We start from the raw sequence: 16,293 nt of genomic DNA on the forward strand, positions 1-16,293 counted from the left end.
GTGATTGGTGCTTGGATGAAAATGAGATGTAGAGAGAGTAATGGGGGCCTCCTTTAGGTAAGGTGGTTAGGGAGGGCATTCCAGTGGAAAGTCCTGGAAAGGTTCAAGGTTATCCAGAGCCCCCCCTCCCCCACAAATGGATACCATGAGTAACTGCCCACATGATCTACATGAGGGCACCCAAAGGCTCCCCAGCCTCCCAGACTTCTCTGTCCTTCCTACCAGACAGCCTTATTGTAGCTTCAGGTACATATGATGTATATGCCTTCTTTCCCCTTTGATGGAGGCCTCTATACATTTCTCATTTTAAGCATTAACTGTATATGAACACATTTAATCCTTAGCACGACTTTGTGGGGTGGGCACAGTTATTATCCCCATTTACCTTTGGGGAAATTGAGGCACAGGAAGCCTGACTCAGCCCTAGACAGCCTGGCCCTGGAGGCAGGCTCTCCAGTGCCTCCTGCTACCTGCCAGTCTCATTCCCCCTTCCGCCTCCTGCAGGGCTCACATTGCATCCATGCCTGTAGTCGTGCCAGCCATGGCCACTTAACTCTTTAAGGGACAGTCACAAGCAATCTCTGAACTGCAAAATCCTCTCAGCTTCCATTTATGCGGTGCTAATATGGGTGTGACCGTACAGGATGGAGTGGGAATAATCAGAAAGTCCCCAAATATAAAACCACGTCTAAGAGTCTACAGATGTTCTAATACCCATTACTCATCCCAGAAATGCATTTTGGTGCAGCTGGAACCTGATGGGTTGGAGGGGGTGGATGATGGAAAGCTTTCATTTCAAAGGGAGATGCAGAGGGAAATCATATGGTGTCGTTTTCCATTTTGGAAGTCTGTTCATCTCTGAGTCAGCTGCAGCTGTATAGCTCTGCCCCATGTGTTCAGAATATGTGCTGGTGGACAGGCTGTGCAAGCCTCCCGTGGCGTGACTGCATCAGATGCTGTATGCTCTGGACATTGGAGGGCGGGCGCAGGAAGGTTCTGTGCGGTCTCAGTGTATCTCTGTTAGGTTTAGGTTTGGCTCCTCTTGCATCATGAAAACAGTTTGGGGAATCAGGATGATTAAGCTCTCGAGGGACCAGCCTTTTAACACACCAGGGTGCCCTTGGTCTCTGTTTGCACCTGGAAGTCAGCTGTCAAGTCCTTTGCCACCCATTAAGAAATGTATGGTTCATGTTATCTCTGGAATAACACACACTGAGGGCCACACCACAATCTGCATAATAGTAAAAAAAAAATCTGGCCTTTAGTGAGTGCTTATTCTACGCCAGATATTTCACTAAGTGTTTTATATACATTATTTCATTTATTCCCATAATGGACTTTTGAGGTAGGTGCTATTATTAAACATAGTTTTTATAAGGGAGGAACCCAAGGCGATTTATCCAAAGGTTATAGTAAACATTCCCCAAAGAAGATTGAGGTGAGACAGGAAGTCAGCTGATTTGGGCGTCCTGGTCTTATAGCTGCTGCTCTGAGTTGAGCACAATAAAATTATTTTTAAAGGCATTTTTACTTAAAAATAAGAAACATATGGGAGAGTCATCCACATCCTGGACCTGCTGCCATAGCACTCCCCTCCCCCACCTGGGTTCCGAGTGAATTCCTGTTCATGTTCAGGATGTGCATGCCCAGTGGACAGCATCTGATCTGCAGTTCTCTTTGTGGGTGGACGTCTAAATCCCTCGGGGTGCCTTTTGTCCCACAGATATAAATGATTTTACTAAGGGGAGCCTTGGAAATTACCCAGTGGGAGCACTGAATCTCAGCATGTTTTGACCAAAATTAGTGGGTCTTAGAGAAATCACTCTGATGTCAGCTCTTACTTATTTATTAAAACCCTGAGAAGGTAGGATGCTTCACTCACTTTTTTATCAATTCAATAATTATTTACTCTGTTCTTCATGTGTCAAATCCTGGGTATAGAAAAGTGAGCAAATTTTGGGGCACCTGGCTGGCTCAGTTGGCTATAGTATGCAACTCTTGATCTTGGGTTCGTGAGTTAGAGCCCCATGTTGGGTGTAGACTTTACTTAATAAAAAAATATTTTTAAATATTTTTTAAAAAGTGAGAAAATTTTATTATTGTCTGTTGCATGGGAGAATTTTTTAATTGATGTGAGAGATTTCCAGGTTTGTTTGCATTTCAGAGCTTTTGCTTTGTTTACTTGATTTTTTATTAGGAAAGCACAGAAAATCTTTGGCCAGTCTTAACATTTTAAGAAACTTTCCCATCTTGTCGTGGAGAATGTAGGAGAGCCTAAATGCCTTTTAAAACAGCTTCCCAATATTATATGAAAACATGTGATCTCTTTCAGTAAAGGTCCTAATTTGGCTTCTCCAAATTAATTTCAAACAAAGACAAGTAAATTTATTTTTTGAACTTTGGGATATGCAGCCTACTGTTAAGTATTCCAGTGATCTAAATCAGGGTCCTTAGGCTCTTAAGAAAGAACAACGTGCTGGCATATGCCTATTTATGACACAGCTTCAAGGAGGACACAGGCTGGTGCAGACAGGAAGGCAGGAAGTTTTCAGGTCCCAGTCACCATACACAGGACAGGCAGAGGGCTGGGGCCTGCCTTTGCTGCTGGCTGGCTGGAGACAAGATGGTATAGCAACTGCTCTATCTGCCTTCTTTGGCTCAGAGCAACTCGGAGGTGTCCAAATATGGCAGTTACTCACTGGGACCTGGGGGAAGACCCAGTACTTTTGGGGTTTCCCTTGGGTTATTCAGTTCCAGACTTTTGTTTTGTTTTGTTTTGGTTTGAACTTTTTAAATTCTATTTTTATTACAACTAATAATGCTTTTCATTAATCTTAGATTTTGTATTCACATTTAAGAAATAATTTGATGTCTTATAGATTTTTTTACTGTGGTGAAGAACTCATAACATTAAATTTACCATCTGAATCATTTTGAAGTGTATTGTTCAGTAGTGCTAAGTGTATTCACATAATTGTGCAACAGATCTCTAGAACGTTTTCATCTTGCAACGCTGAAGCTCTAAATCCATTAAACACTCACCCCCCTCGCCACAACCTTGGCTATCACTTTTCTACTTCTTGTTCCTATGAATTAGCAACTTTAATTTTGTTTAACGTTTTTCATTTTTGAGAGAGAGAGAGAGAGACAAAGCGTGAGTGGGGGAGGGGCAGAGAGGGAGGGAGACACAGAATCTGAAGCAGGCTCCAGGCTCTGAGCTGTCAGCGCAGAGCCCGATGGGAGGCTCAAACCCACGAACTGCCAGATCGTGACCTGAGCGGAAGTCGGATGTTTAAGGGATAGAGCCATGTAGGCGCCCCTGAATTAGCAACTTTAGATACCTCATATAAATGGAATCATACAGTAATTGTCCTTTTGTGTCTGGTTTATTTCACTTAGCATAATGTCTTCAAGGTTTCCTCACGTTGTACCAAAAGTGAGAATTTTGGGAAGTGTCACTGTTTGTAGTGGACATCATGGCTTCAAGTTTACTTTGTGGAGTTGGAGCACTGGCTGTGCAAGCCCTTAGGGCCTGTGGTCCCAATGAAGTTGCCGCAGTGCACTCCATGGCATCTGGAGGTGGTGTTTCTACTGAAGACCAGCAGGTGACTGGGCCGGAGAGGGAGGTCATGATGGCTGCATGGAAGGGACTGGACCCATATAATATACTAGGCCCAATGGCAGCTTCAGGCACCAAGGAAGACCCTAATTTAGTCCCATCTATTACCAACAAGTGAGTGATGGACCGCATCTGTGAAGAGGACAGTAGTGCAGTCATCTGGTTTTGGCTGCACAAAGGCAAGTCTCAGTCATGCCCTCACTGTGGAACCCATTACAAGCTGGTGCCCCACCAGTTGGCCCACTGACCTTCTGCTCTAACTTACTCAAAATGTTCTGTAAAGTTTTTTTTTTCCAGTAAAGACTAGCTATCGCATTAGTTCCTTTTCCCATTAAAAAAAAAAGTGAGAATTTCCTTCCTTTTTAAGGCTGAATAATATTGCATGCACACACCACATTTTCCTTATCAATCTGTAAAAGGACATTTGGGTTGCTTCCACCATCTCTTGGAAGCGGTGAGCAATGCCGTGATGAACATGGGTGTGCAAATATCTCCTTGAGATACTGTTTTGAGTTCTTTTGGATTTATACCCAAGTAGGAATCACTGGATCATAAGGTAATTTTAGTTTTAATTTTGGGGAATAAAGTTTTTTGTTATTCAACAAAACAGTTTTATTTTTCCAGAGTTGGTTTAGATTTCTAAGTTGGCACTACTATTTTAAAAATCTTCCATTTTGGATGTTCTTTCTTTTGGCCTTTATCTTATCATTTTGAACTTTACCTATTACTTAAAGAAACACCTTCTTCTGGATACAATTCCTCCGCTAGATCTCCAGTTTTCTTTGTTTCTACTTACTTCTGACATTATACTTGTTCGCTTTTCTGTAATTTGCTATTGTACCAATTCTCCATCTTCATTTGTTTTGACTGCTTTGTTCTTAATAAATTAATAAATGTCTGCAACTCTTTATTCTGTAAAAACTGTATCTTAGGGTTGACCAGCAACTTGTGTCTGCTAAAATGGTGTTTACGTGGCTCAATATTTTCCCCTCCAAAGTGAGGGAAACTCAAGCTGATGAATCAATTGGCGGTATGCTCAGTAAATTGTGTATTAGAAAATTCTGTTAGTTATTTGAGGCTAATAGTTTCTATCTTTGAGGTCTAGATAAGACTCCAAGTCACCCTGGGCTCTGACATTTACAGGGCTTGTTTTAATGTTACCTCCATCACATTTAGGGACCTGAAGATCCATGCAGAAGTTTAAAGTTTCTAGGTCCCTCCCATCTTGCTCTTCTAGTGGCTTTTGGGAATGTCCAGGCAAAATGGAGTCTGAAGATACCTCCTTTGAGAGTGGAGTATTTCCTGGATATTGTTAGGATGCAGTGACTTGTGAGATTTGAGATCTTATAACCAACAGCTTGCATGGTTTATCTCAATACTTAAGAGGCTTAAAGCTTCAGGTTGCCCAAGGGTCCAGAAAGCTAGTATGAGGCCAGTATCCTTGAAGGTAACTAACTGTCTTTCTTATAAGTGATTCTACTAATTGTTGTTATATATTGGAATCCACTCTCAAATTACACTTGTCAGTCTATGCCTTTCATTGTCCTTCTCAATTTTATGCTCGGTCTCATCTAGTATTTGATTTGATCTGGAAATGCCTGGCAGAATAGAAGGAGCATTATACCTGCCACAGTGTGGGAACAGGGTTTGTCTTGTGGCCTTAAGCCCTGTTCAGAGATCACTAGGAGGGGGTACCAGGTGAGGCATGCCTCTGAGCCTGCCTGATGACAGAGTTGCTTCCCTGAATACTGAGTGACACTTTTTTTTTCCCCCACGGGGACTGGAATCTTCTGTGATGCCCAGCCCACTGGACTGCACCCTGATCACCTTGTCAGCTCCTCCACCTGCCCGCACTGTGTACCCCTAGGTCTATAGTCCTTATGTCTCAGAGCTCCCATGTCAAACCGATGGCTTTTCTTATTAACACCTGCCCTACTAAAAATATTGCCACTGCATGGAGACCTGCTACCCTCTGTTCAGCAAAGATGGTTCTTAGCTGCTGACATTGGCCTGGCTAGATCCCAGCTCCCCAATCAGCTCTCCAACATGCCAAAACTCTTGCTATGGGGGACATACTAGTTACTGCTCTAGCCAAATTCCCACCTCTTCCTCTTTCCCACACAATGGGTGGTTAGGTTCTGTCCTGTCTCATAAATGACCTTACTTCCACAGCCTCTGGGCCAAATCTGGCCACTACTTCCTGTTTTTGTGTGGCCTTCAGGCTATGTCAATTCCTAATTGATTCTACAATTTGATGATTCTAACATTTTTTGATGTTTAAAAAAATGAAAGAAGAAAACCATTTTGTGATACATGGAAGTTATATTAAATTATAATTTCAGTGTCTATAAATCAAAGTTTTATTGGTACACAGCCATACTTATTTGTTTATGTTCCATCTATGGTGCTTTCTCTGTGAGCAGTTGTAGCAGAGACTGAATGGCCTTTAAGCCTCACATATTTACAGTACAGCTCTTTACAAAAAAAACTGATCAAATCCTGGTCTCAACAATAATGTTTGTAAGAATTATGGTGGCTTCATTTTCCTCCACTTTTTGTTGCGACTGTGTCTCTATCCTCCTCAAGTCTTTTGTTATTCCAAATGGTTAGGAAGAAAACCTCCAAACCTGCCAGATTCTGTCATCTGTAACTTTATACTCCAACTTAACAGAATTTTTATTCCTGTGAAATATTTGCTTTCTCCCAGATTATACTCTGTCCAGTCCCTCCCTTCATCCTTTCATCCTTCTCTCCCTTCTTTCTTGTTACATATTTCTGCATATTAATTTAGCACCCTTTTAAGCTTAAGATTTTAGCTAATATCCTATGAAAGTACTCTGTGAATGGTCTCTATGGTTGCTAGGCTTCAAGGATTTGTTTAAAAATCATACGGGGCACCTGGGGGGCTCAGTTGGTTAAGCATCCAACTCCTGATCTCAGCTCAGGTCTTGATCTCAGGGTTGTGAGTTCAAGCTCCACACTGAGCTCTTCACTGGGTGTGGAGTTTACTTAAAACATTAAAAAACAAAACAAAGCAAAAAAACCCTCTTAGCTCCAAATTCAGAAAAGCCATAAAGAGGCAACTTTCTGAATTCATTAGGAAAACTAAACACCCAGATGTGAAAATAAAACACTTGTCCATAAAATTACAATCACCAGATTATTTGCAGTTGCCCATGTTTTCCATGCCCTGGAAAAAATGAAGCAGTCAGAATTTTGAAGGCATCTTCTGTCTGTAGGAAGGAGAGAACTGTGGACGCCACAACATGCACTCTTCTCACTTTTGTCTACTGACAATTTTAGCGGCACTTAACATCTTGTTCACAAAAAAATGGATTCCTGGAGAACATTTTGTACTTCACACAATATTTCCTGGTCACCGTAGGTCATCTAGAACACTTTCCCCCAAACAAATCAAATCAATGTGTGCAAAGCAAAAAGAGATGAAGGACAACTAGGGACTGAATTTTCAGTGATTAGTAATGTGGAGTGATGGCATGGCCTTCAAAAGCTGTAGGCTCCTAAAAAGCAAGCTGCAGAAGAACTCAGGGAGACAGCCCTGTGCTCTCTTTCCTTCCTGGCTTTGCCTTTGTCCTGTGAGCTGCCATCAAAGCAACAGATCCCTTGCTGTGGTGAGAATGTTTGCCAGTCCACTACCCACAGGATGTCTTGCTTTGGATACCATTGGATTTTACTTGGGCATCCTGTAACAGATTGTTTTGTTATCCCTCACAGCTATTGGGTCTTACATAAACAATTTTCAGGGGTTTACTCTGAGTTTGCTTTGTATTTGGAATGACCAATCACCTTCCAGATGATGAAGATGATGTGTTGATACAGGTAATTTGGTTGCATATACTGCCAGGACCCCAAGAGCTTTAGTAATTTTTTTTTGCCTTTTCTGGCTTATGTTTATAGCTTCCTTTCTTGTAGTTTGTGTGGCTCAGCTGAGTTGGTGTTTTAGTGGGTTTCTTTCTGTGGTTCTCTGAATACTAGGTTGCTTATTACAGCAGAAGTAAGATATGTCTAAATGTTTGCAAAGCACATTATTCTGGAAGTTTGGGGTAGGAGATGGACTTTTCTGTTTCTTTATCTAGATCAAGATTTTTCAGACTAAATGGTCTTTGGGTAGAAATAAGTCACAGAGAAGCTCAAGAATATTTTCTTGTGTATATTTCCACACACAATTGACACACTCTAGTTTATCATTATTTCTCCCAGCTGTTTTTGGGAATCCTTAGAGGTTGTCTCCCGTGCACTAGGGTACAACTCTCTGAGCTAGCTGATGGCTGCGATTTTCCAATTTTCTGCCCTGGCTTTCAGAGAAATTTCTCCTGTCACTGTCAGAGCTGTGTGAGCCCTGATGTCTTGGGGTTTAGGAGTCTCTGGGTTCCTGCATGCAGGCTGCTGTAACAATCGTAGCTCACATATGACATGTGTAATCTTTAAAGTTATAAATCTAATAAACAGTTAACAAATATACATATCCTATCATTCTATCTTCATAAATGTCTTCATAATGACAAAATAAAAATATATGTAAAGCCACAATTTTTATATAACTGGAAGCAAAATATACAAAGATGTATTTAATTATTATTCCACACATCTGGGTGTTGTGTAGATGTCTTAATAGATAATAAAATAAAATATACACAATTAATATGTACTCATCACATAAAATTTATTTTTTCTTGTTTAACTTAGCAAAATCACTAATTGTATAGTTGTAATAAAGATTTTTACGTAGTTTGTGTTCAACTGACAGTAATGATCTAAATTATAAAATGGAAATCTTTTTATAAAAATATAAATAAAAACAAATGTGAATTCTTAAAAACTAACAGTACTTTCATGTTTTTGAAAAATTAGTTTTCTTTCAAAATATGAAAAATTTAAGTTAGGATATAAAATGCAAATTTCAGAAAAAATGAATACCCAATTTCAAACCAAAATTATTGAAATAAAGCTAAAATTTAAATTTAACTTAAAAATCTTATCTAACTTTCATTATATTCACATATTTTATAAACATGAAACAACTCAGTGTCCACGTAGTTGCCAATGTAAAGAATTAGCATTGTGCTTTATGTCTAGACCAACATGTATAGGTTTAAGAGTAATATAAATTGTTTAATATTGCAAAATATTTCTCAGTCACCATGTGGTTTCTCAGTAACTATGGTGAATACTGTGCTGATATGTGGATCCCATAGGAACCGTGAATGCGTACAAGAAGAAAAGCAAGAGCAATGGACTGTCAGCAATATGGAGTGCCCCTGGGAATTGAGATTGCTATTCAAGAATAAGTTGTATTTATGCTAATGAACGATTGAAAAGTGAACTTTTCAATATATGTTCTTTATCATACCTAAGCATTCTCCTTATTAATTTCCCCCCTGCGTGCAAAGGCAGTGCTGGACCCAGCTGTGGGTAGTAGTACAATCCAAAAATCTTCATAGCATTTGGACACAGCCACCTTTTGTGTGGAGGGTGATGGGCAGGAGATGGAGAAAAGTGTGCCTACGCCTTGGTGGAGCCACATCATGAAGGGGTCATGCTCTCCAGAAAGGCACCAGATATCAGGGGAAAGGTGTGCCTTTGGGCATTGCGTTCTTTCATAGTTTATTGTTTGGTGTTTGTGATAAGCAGGATCCAGTGCAGGTGCCCCTCTTGTTCAGGTCTAGTTCCTAAGCTGCCAGGCTTATATTGTGACAAAGTGGGGCAGAATTTCTCTCCTTAACTTGCATTTCATTTGTTAAAACTCAAGTATAAAATAGAGTTGACCTGGGCCCTTGGTGTCATCAAGTGAAATAGTTCTTATTTCTATTTGTCTTTTATTTCATTCCTCTCTCCCTAAGAGTCAGGGAGCTGGGTGGAGGACAACCTGAGTAGGGTATATCATTTTGCTACACTCAAAGAAACCCTTACCCTCTGACTTGTACTCATTAAAATTGGGCCACGTCTTTAGTTATTGATTCCCTCTTCCCTTATGAAGAAATCTTTCTTAGGAAACTTCTTTACCCCTCATGCAAATGTCCTCCTGGTGGGTTTCCCCATCCATCTTCCAAAAATACCCTAGACATTCACCCTACAACTGCCTGATATATCGCATCATCACATTTATGTGATGTTACAGCATATGGAAATGAGAAAGCAGTATAAACCAACCTCTTTAATACATTAGTTAGAATTAGTAGCTTTGGGGAAACGGTTGATAGTCTAGGTTATATTCTTTTTTTTTTTTTTTCTAACGAAGGGAACTTTTTACTCAGTATTAGGATTTGATATGTGCTCTTTTATTTAATGTTCATTGTATCCCTGCAAGGCAGTTGTTATTTTCTCCATTTTTCTCAGATGAGGAAACAGAGTTTAATAGAAGTTGAGTAATTTGCTTAATTTGTAAGTGGTAACATCAATATTTGAATATTGGTCTGTTTTATTTGAAAGCCTTTGCTTTTTCTGATAAACCATCTCCTGGTTTTCACTGCCACAAATAAAATTCCACTTAAAACATTAAATGGGAACCAAAATTCTTCCTCATAAAGAATTTGGGGAATGAATGAGTGTATGTCACTTAAAAAGCCATCAGTAATTATTTTCTTTGACTTTTAAAACTTCTAGCATCTGCAAGACATCTATCAAATGCACTCCCTGGGGAGATTTCACGGCTTGGGAACTTTAATTTATGATTTATTAAAAGCCAAGTAGCTATAATACAGGGTTTTGATCCTTGGATAAATGCTGGTGAGAACATTAAGAGGATGGAGAGAGACGGAAGAACACTGTGATTGATTGATTGACTGATTAATTAAGAGAGCAAGAGCATGTGAGCAGGGAAGGCACAGAAAGAGGGAAAGAATGAATCTTAAGCAGGTTCTGTGCTCAGCACAGAGCCCAACACAGTGCTCATTCCTATGATTGCAAGACCATGACCTGAACCAAAATCAAGAGTCAGTTGCTCAACTGACCGAGCCACTGAGGTACCCTGATTATGCTATTCTTTTCATTTCATTTCATTTTATTTATTTTATTTTTAACCTTTATTTTTAGAGAGACAGAGTGTAAGCGGGGGAGGGGCAGAGAGAGAGGGAGACACAGACTTTGAAGCAGGGTCCAGGCTCTGAGCTGTCAGTGCAGAGCCCAACATGAGGCTCAAACTCACGAACCCCGAGATCATGACCTGAGTCAAAGTAGGATGCTTAACTGAGCCACCCAGGTGCCCCATCTTTTAAAACTTTAAATAGAGAAGTGAAGAACAATGAAAGGTTTTATTGGATTGTGGATGACAGGAAGCTGGTGTGGATATAAAACATGTTGGATGATATCTAAAAGCTAGAGTGATGAAAATCCAATAAACTAAAATAATATAAATAAATTGGCAAATTTCTATACTTAGTTTCAAAAGATCACTGCACTAGAAGTTTAAGAAATGTGAATGAAAGCAGTACAATTTAAAAAGAATTGGGAAAGGGACTGATATTAACAAAATGGTGAGCAAGGAAGCTCCAAACTCTTATTCCCCCATAGAAATATTGAAACAAACGAAAACTCTCTCAACCAACTTTGTCAGAGCCCTGGAATTTAGCCACTTTTACAGCCACCAGGCAAACCCCAATCAAGAAAAAGCCATATTCCAAATTTTTGACATTCTTACCTACTCCTACACACAGCCTTCCCCAGCATGGTGGCAGTCTTGGTTTTGAAGCAGCAGCAGCCCAGTTCCCGGTTCCTTCCCTTAAACTGGAGGGAACAGAGCAGACTTTATTAGCAAATTATTGTGTATGTCTTTTCTAAACTATTTGGGGGATACTCAAAAGACTAATGCAAGGTGCTCATCTCTGTTTTGCCTAACTCAGAACTCAGGAGAACAACTGTGGGCAGTGCTCCTAATAATGAAAAGGTGACTACAGATGCACAGGTTTACTCTAAGGGCAAGAGATTATGGGGGCAAGGAGGAGACATACAATACATAATTTAAGGCATGGAGGAGAGGCTAGAGTGACACTCTAGAAATTAAGGCATTTAAAAAGAGCTGTGTATACAAGGAAAACTAGAAATTCAAATGCATGCCTAGGCAAGACACAGACTCAGAAAAGACACAAAAAGACTTTAAACTTTCATCTTGGGTTAATCTTTAAAAAATGTTTATTTATTTATTTTGAGAAAGAGAAAGAGAGAGAGAGCGAGCAGAGGAGGGACAGAGAGAAAGGGAGAGAGAGAGAGACTCTCAAGCAGGGCTGTCAGCAAAGAACCTGATGGGGGTCTTAATCCCACAAACCATGAGATCATGGCTTTAGCTGAAATCAAGAGTCAGACGCTTAACTGACTGAGCCACCCAGGCACCCCAACTTGGGCCAATTCTTATGCTCAAAGGAGCCTAAGTGTTGAAGAGGTTCCCCATGACAGAACCAACTGTCAAAGACTGAGAGAGCTCTTGACATTCAAGGAAATCTTTGTCACAACACTAGCTGAGCACAGCTAAAAGGACAGAGACTTCAATGATCACATGGGACAAGGACTGCTCTTTGCTACAATAGTTTGGAAAAGTCTCAAAACTAATGGGCTAATATAGTTTTTAACAATCACAAACAAATAACTCTTGGAGGAGGACAATCTAATATCCAGAGATACTACATTGTTATATTCAAAGACTCAATTTTCAAGAAACAAATCACAAGGCATACAAAGAAACAGGAAAACATGTCATATTCAAAGAAATGGACAGAAACTGTGAAGAAGCCAAAATTAGACTTACTGGACAAAGACTTTAAGACAACTGTCTTAAGTGTCTCAAAGACCTAAGGGAAAACATGAGCAAATGATTGAAAGAAATCAGGAAAATTATGTATGAACAAAATGAGAATATTAACAAAGGGAATTTATAAAAAGAGAATTATAAAAAGAACCAAACAGAAATACTGGAGGTAAAAAAATACTATAACTGGGATGCCTGGGTGGCTCAGTTGGTTGAACATCCAACTTTGGCTCAGGTCTTGATCTCACAGTTCGTGGGTTTAAGCCCCGCATTGAGCTTGCTGCTGTCAGCCTGTCAGCACGAGGCCTGCTTCAGACCCTCTGTCCTCCTCTCTCTGCCCCTCCCTCGCTCAAGCTCTCTCTCTCAAAAAATAAATAAAACATCAAAAAAAAATTTAAAAAAATTCGCTAGAGGAGTTCAACAGGAGATTTTAGCAGGCAGAAGAATCAGTGAACTTGAAGATAAGACACTGAAATTATTGAGTATGAGGAAGAGAAAAAAAATAAAGTGAATAGAATCTAAGGTACCATCAAGCTGACTAATGTTGGCATTATGGGAGTCTCAAAAAAGAGAGTGAGAAAAAGACAGATTATTTGAAGAAATCATGGTCAAACTCCCCAAATGTAATGAAATACATGAATCTACAAATAAAAGAAGCTCAATAATTCTAAGTAATAGAAATTCAAAGAGACCCACACAGAGGCACATTATAACCAGACTGTCTGAAATGCAAGGACAAAAAGAGAGTATTGAAAGCAGTGCAAAAAAAACCTGAGTCATCATGTATAATGTGTCCTGCATAAAATTAGCAGTCTATTTCTCAGCAGAAACTTTGGAGGTCAGGGGCAATGGGATGATATATTTAGAGTGTTAAAAACTGTCGACCAAGAATTCTCATATGTGATAAAACTATACTTCAGAAATGAGAGAGAAATTAAGATATTCCAGATAAACAAAAGCTGGGGCGCATTACTGCAACTAGGCCAGGCCTACAAGAAATGCTAAAAGGAGCCACTCAGTTTGAAATGCAAGTATGCTTGCTGGTCAATGGTCACATGAAGATATAAAGGTCTCTGCTGTAGGTAGATACATGGCAGATCTGAATAATAAATATTATTGTAATTGTAAATTACAACTCCACCTTTTATTTTCTACGAGATTTAAAAGACAACATAAAATAATTAATAATCTGTGTCAATTGTGCACACAATGTGTAAAGATGCATTTTGTGACACCAATAATGTGAAACTTTATAGGAGTAGAGTTTTTGTACGTGACTGACATTAAATTGATATGAATTCTGGGGCATCTGGGTGGCTCAGTCGGTTGAGCGTCTGACTCTTGATTTGGGTTCAGTTTATGATCTCACTGTTTGTGAGACTGAGCTCCACATGGGGCTCTGTGCTGACAGTGCAGAGCCTGCTTGGGATTCTCTCTCTCCCTCTCTTTGCCCCTCCCCTACTCACACTCTCTCTCAAAAAAAAAAAAAAAAAATAAATAAACATTAAAAAAATTGATGTGTATTCAAATTTGATTGTCATAACTTTAGGATATTATATGTAATCCCTATGGTAACTGCAAACAAAATATGTATAAAATATACACAAAAGGAAGTGAGAAAAGATTGAAACATATCACTACAAAAAATCAACTAAACAGAAGGCAAAAATGGAGGAAGTGGGGGACAAAAAATGATATGAGACATATAGAAAAAATAGTAAAATGACAGAAGTAAGTCTTTTTTTTTTTTTTTAAATAAATAACTACTTTAAATTTAAGTGGACTAAACTCTTCAACCAAAAAGGAAAGATTGGCAGAATGGATTAAAAAACCATGGTCCAACTATACTATACAAGAGATTCGTTTTAGATTTAAGGACACACATAGGTTGAAAGTGAGAGACTAGAGGAATGACATCAGCATCATGGCAGTGTGGGGCATTTCTTTGGTCTCTCTCCTTTGAAGTACAATGAATTGGACATCCCCAAGGAAACAGTGCCTCTGCAGAGTATACCAGGGCATCTGGGAGTCTTTCTCACCTACGCGTCTGAAAGCAGGCAGATAGGGCTCCGTGGGGGCCTTGGATGCCAGGGAGCTGGTGAGCCTGCCCTACCCCCAGTTGCTGCTATGGGGGAAAAGGGAGCCCAGAGAGTATAAAAGTGGGCAGATACCCATGGCCTCTAGACAGCTGTGAGGTCCAGACTGCCTAACAAGGGAATCTGGCGTCAGAGCAGGATAGAGGTGAGTCTTGAGGCAGAGGAGATGGAGGAGCTCACTGGGCTGGCTCCCCTCCTCAGAGTAGCACTGCCAGGTGCTGGACTTACTTGTCCAGGGGCGCCTGGGTGACCCAGTTATTAACTATCTGACTGAATTTCAGCTCAGGTCATGATCTTATGGTTCTTGAGATTGAGCTCCAAGTTGGGCTCTGTGCTGACAGTGTGGAGCCTGCTTGGGATTGTCTTTCTCCCCCTCTCTCTGCCCCTCCCCCCCTCTAAAAATAAATAAATAAACTTAAGAAAAAAAAAAAAAGAAGTGATCTCTCCAGGAGGGGAGGTGGAAAGTGAGAGTGCTGAATGACTCCGTGGCTAGCCAGTTGTACAGGTTGCAGCTGGAGGGACCTGTGTGTCTCCAACAGCACCTGAATTCCTGAGGAGGGACGTCTGACTGCAGAAAGGGAGAGGAAAGAGGAGAAGGCAGACAGAATATCAAAGGGCCTCAGAGGAAATCATTTCCTACTGTTTGTATGAGATTTCAGCAGGAGGTCCACCCATGGACCTTTGGGAGTGCTCTACTGGAGGATCCCCTATTGGGCCCATGGGCGTCTCCCAAAGCCAGAGTTGCTGCTAGGTCCACACCTTCAACCCCCCCTCCCCCCAGCCCTGCCCCACTCTATTGCCAGCTCCTTGTGTAGGCCTCTAAATTCATCTGGGAGAGCCAGCTCCCTTAGGAGAAACCACAAACTTGAGCGATAGTGCCACCTTCTGGAATACAAAAGAAAGTTTTCTAATTGCCAGCCTGTTGAACTCTAAGAAACAAAGTACACATAAATTCTTTTTTTTTTTATATGAAATTTATTGTCAAATTGGTTTCCATACAACACCCAGTGCTCATCCCAACAGGTGCCCTCCTCAATGCCCATCACCCACTTTCCCCTCCCTCCCACTCCTCATGAACCCTCAGTTTATTCTCAGTTTTTAAGAGTCTCTTATGGTTTGGCTCCCTCCCTCTCTTTTTTTTTTTTTCCTTCCCCTCCCCCATGGTCTTCCGTTAAGTTTCTCAGGATCCACATAAGAGTGAAAACATATGGTATCTGTCTTTCTCTGTATGACTTATTTCACTTAGCATAACACTCTCCAGTTCCACCCGCATTGCTACAAAAGGCCAGATTTCATTCTTTCTCATGGCCAAGTAGTATTCTATTGTATACATAAACCACAATTTCTTTATCCATTCATCAGTTGATGAACATTTAAGCTCTTTCCATAATTTAGCTATTGTTGAGAGTGCTGCTATAAACATTGGGGTACAAGTGCCCCTATGCATCAGCACTCCCTTGGGTAAATTCCTAGCAGTGCTACTGCTGGCTCATAGGGTAGATCTATTTTTAATTTTTTGAGGAACCTCCACACTGTTTTCCAGAGGGACTGCACCAGTTTGCATTCCCACCAACAGTGCAAGAGGGTTCCCGTTTCTCCACATCCTCGCCAGCATCTAGAGTCTCCTGATTTGTTCATTTTAGCCACTCTGACTGGCGTGAGGTGGTATCTGAGTGTGGTTTTGATTTGTATTTCCCTGATGAGGAGCGACGTTGAGCCTCTTTTCATGTGCCTGTTGGCCATCTGGATGTCTTCTTTAGAGAAGTGTCTATTCATGTTTTCTGCCCATTTCTTCACTGGATTATTTGTTCGGGTGTGGA

The 16,293-nt window shown here is 40.5% G+C and overlaps 1 pseudogene; it reads left to right on the top strand.

The window, feature by feature from the left end:
- Positions 1-3,476: 3,476 nt before the first annotated feature.
- LOC122211271 lies at positions 3,477-3,866 on the top strand (annotated as a pseudogene).
- Positions 3,867-16,293: the final 12,427 nt, after the last annotated feature.

This window comes from Panthera leo, chromosome F2, assembly GCF_018350215.1.
Source record: "Panthera leo isolate Ple1 chromosome F2, P.leo_Ple1_pat1.1, whole genome shotgun sequence".
Classification (NCBI taxonomy): domain Eukaryota; kingdom Metazoa; phylum Chordata; class Mammalia; order Carnivora; family Felidae; genus Panthera; species Panthera leo.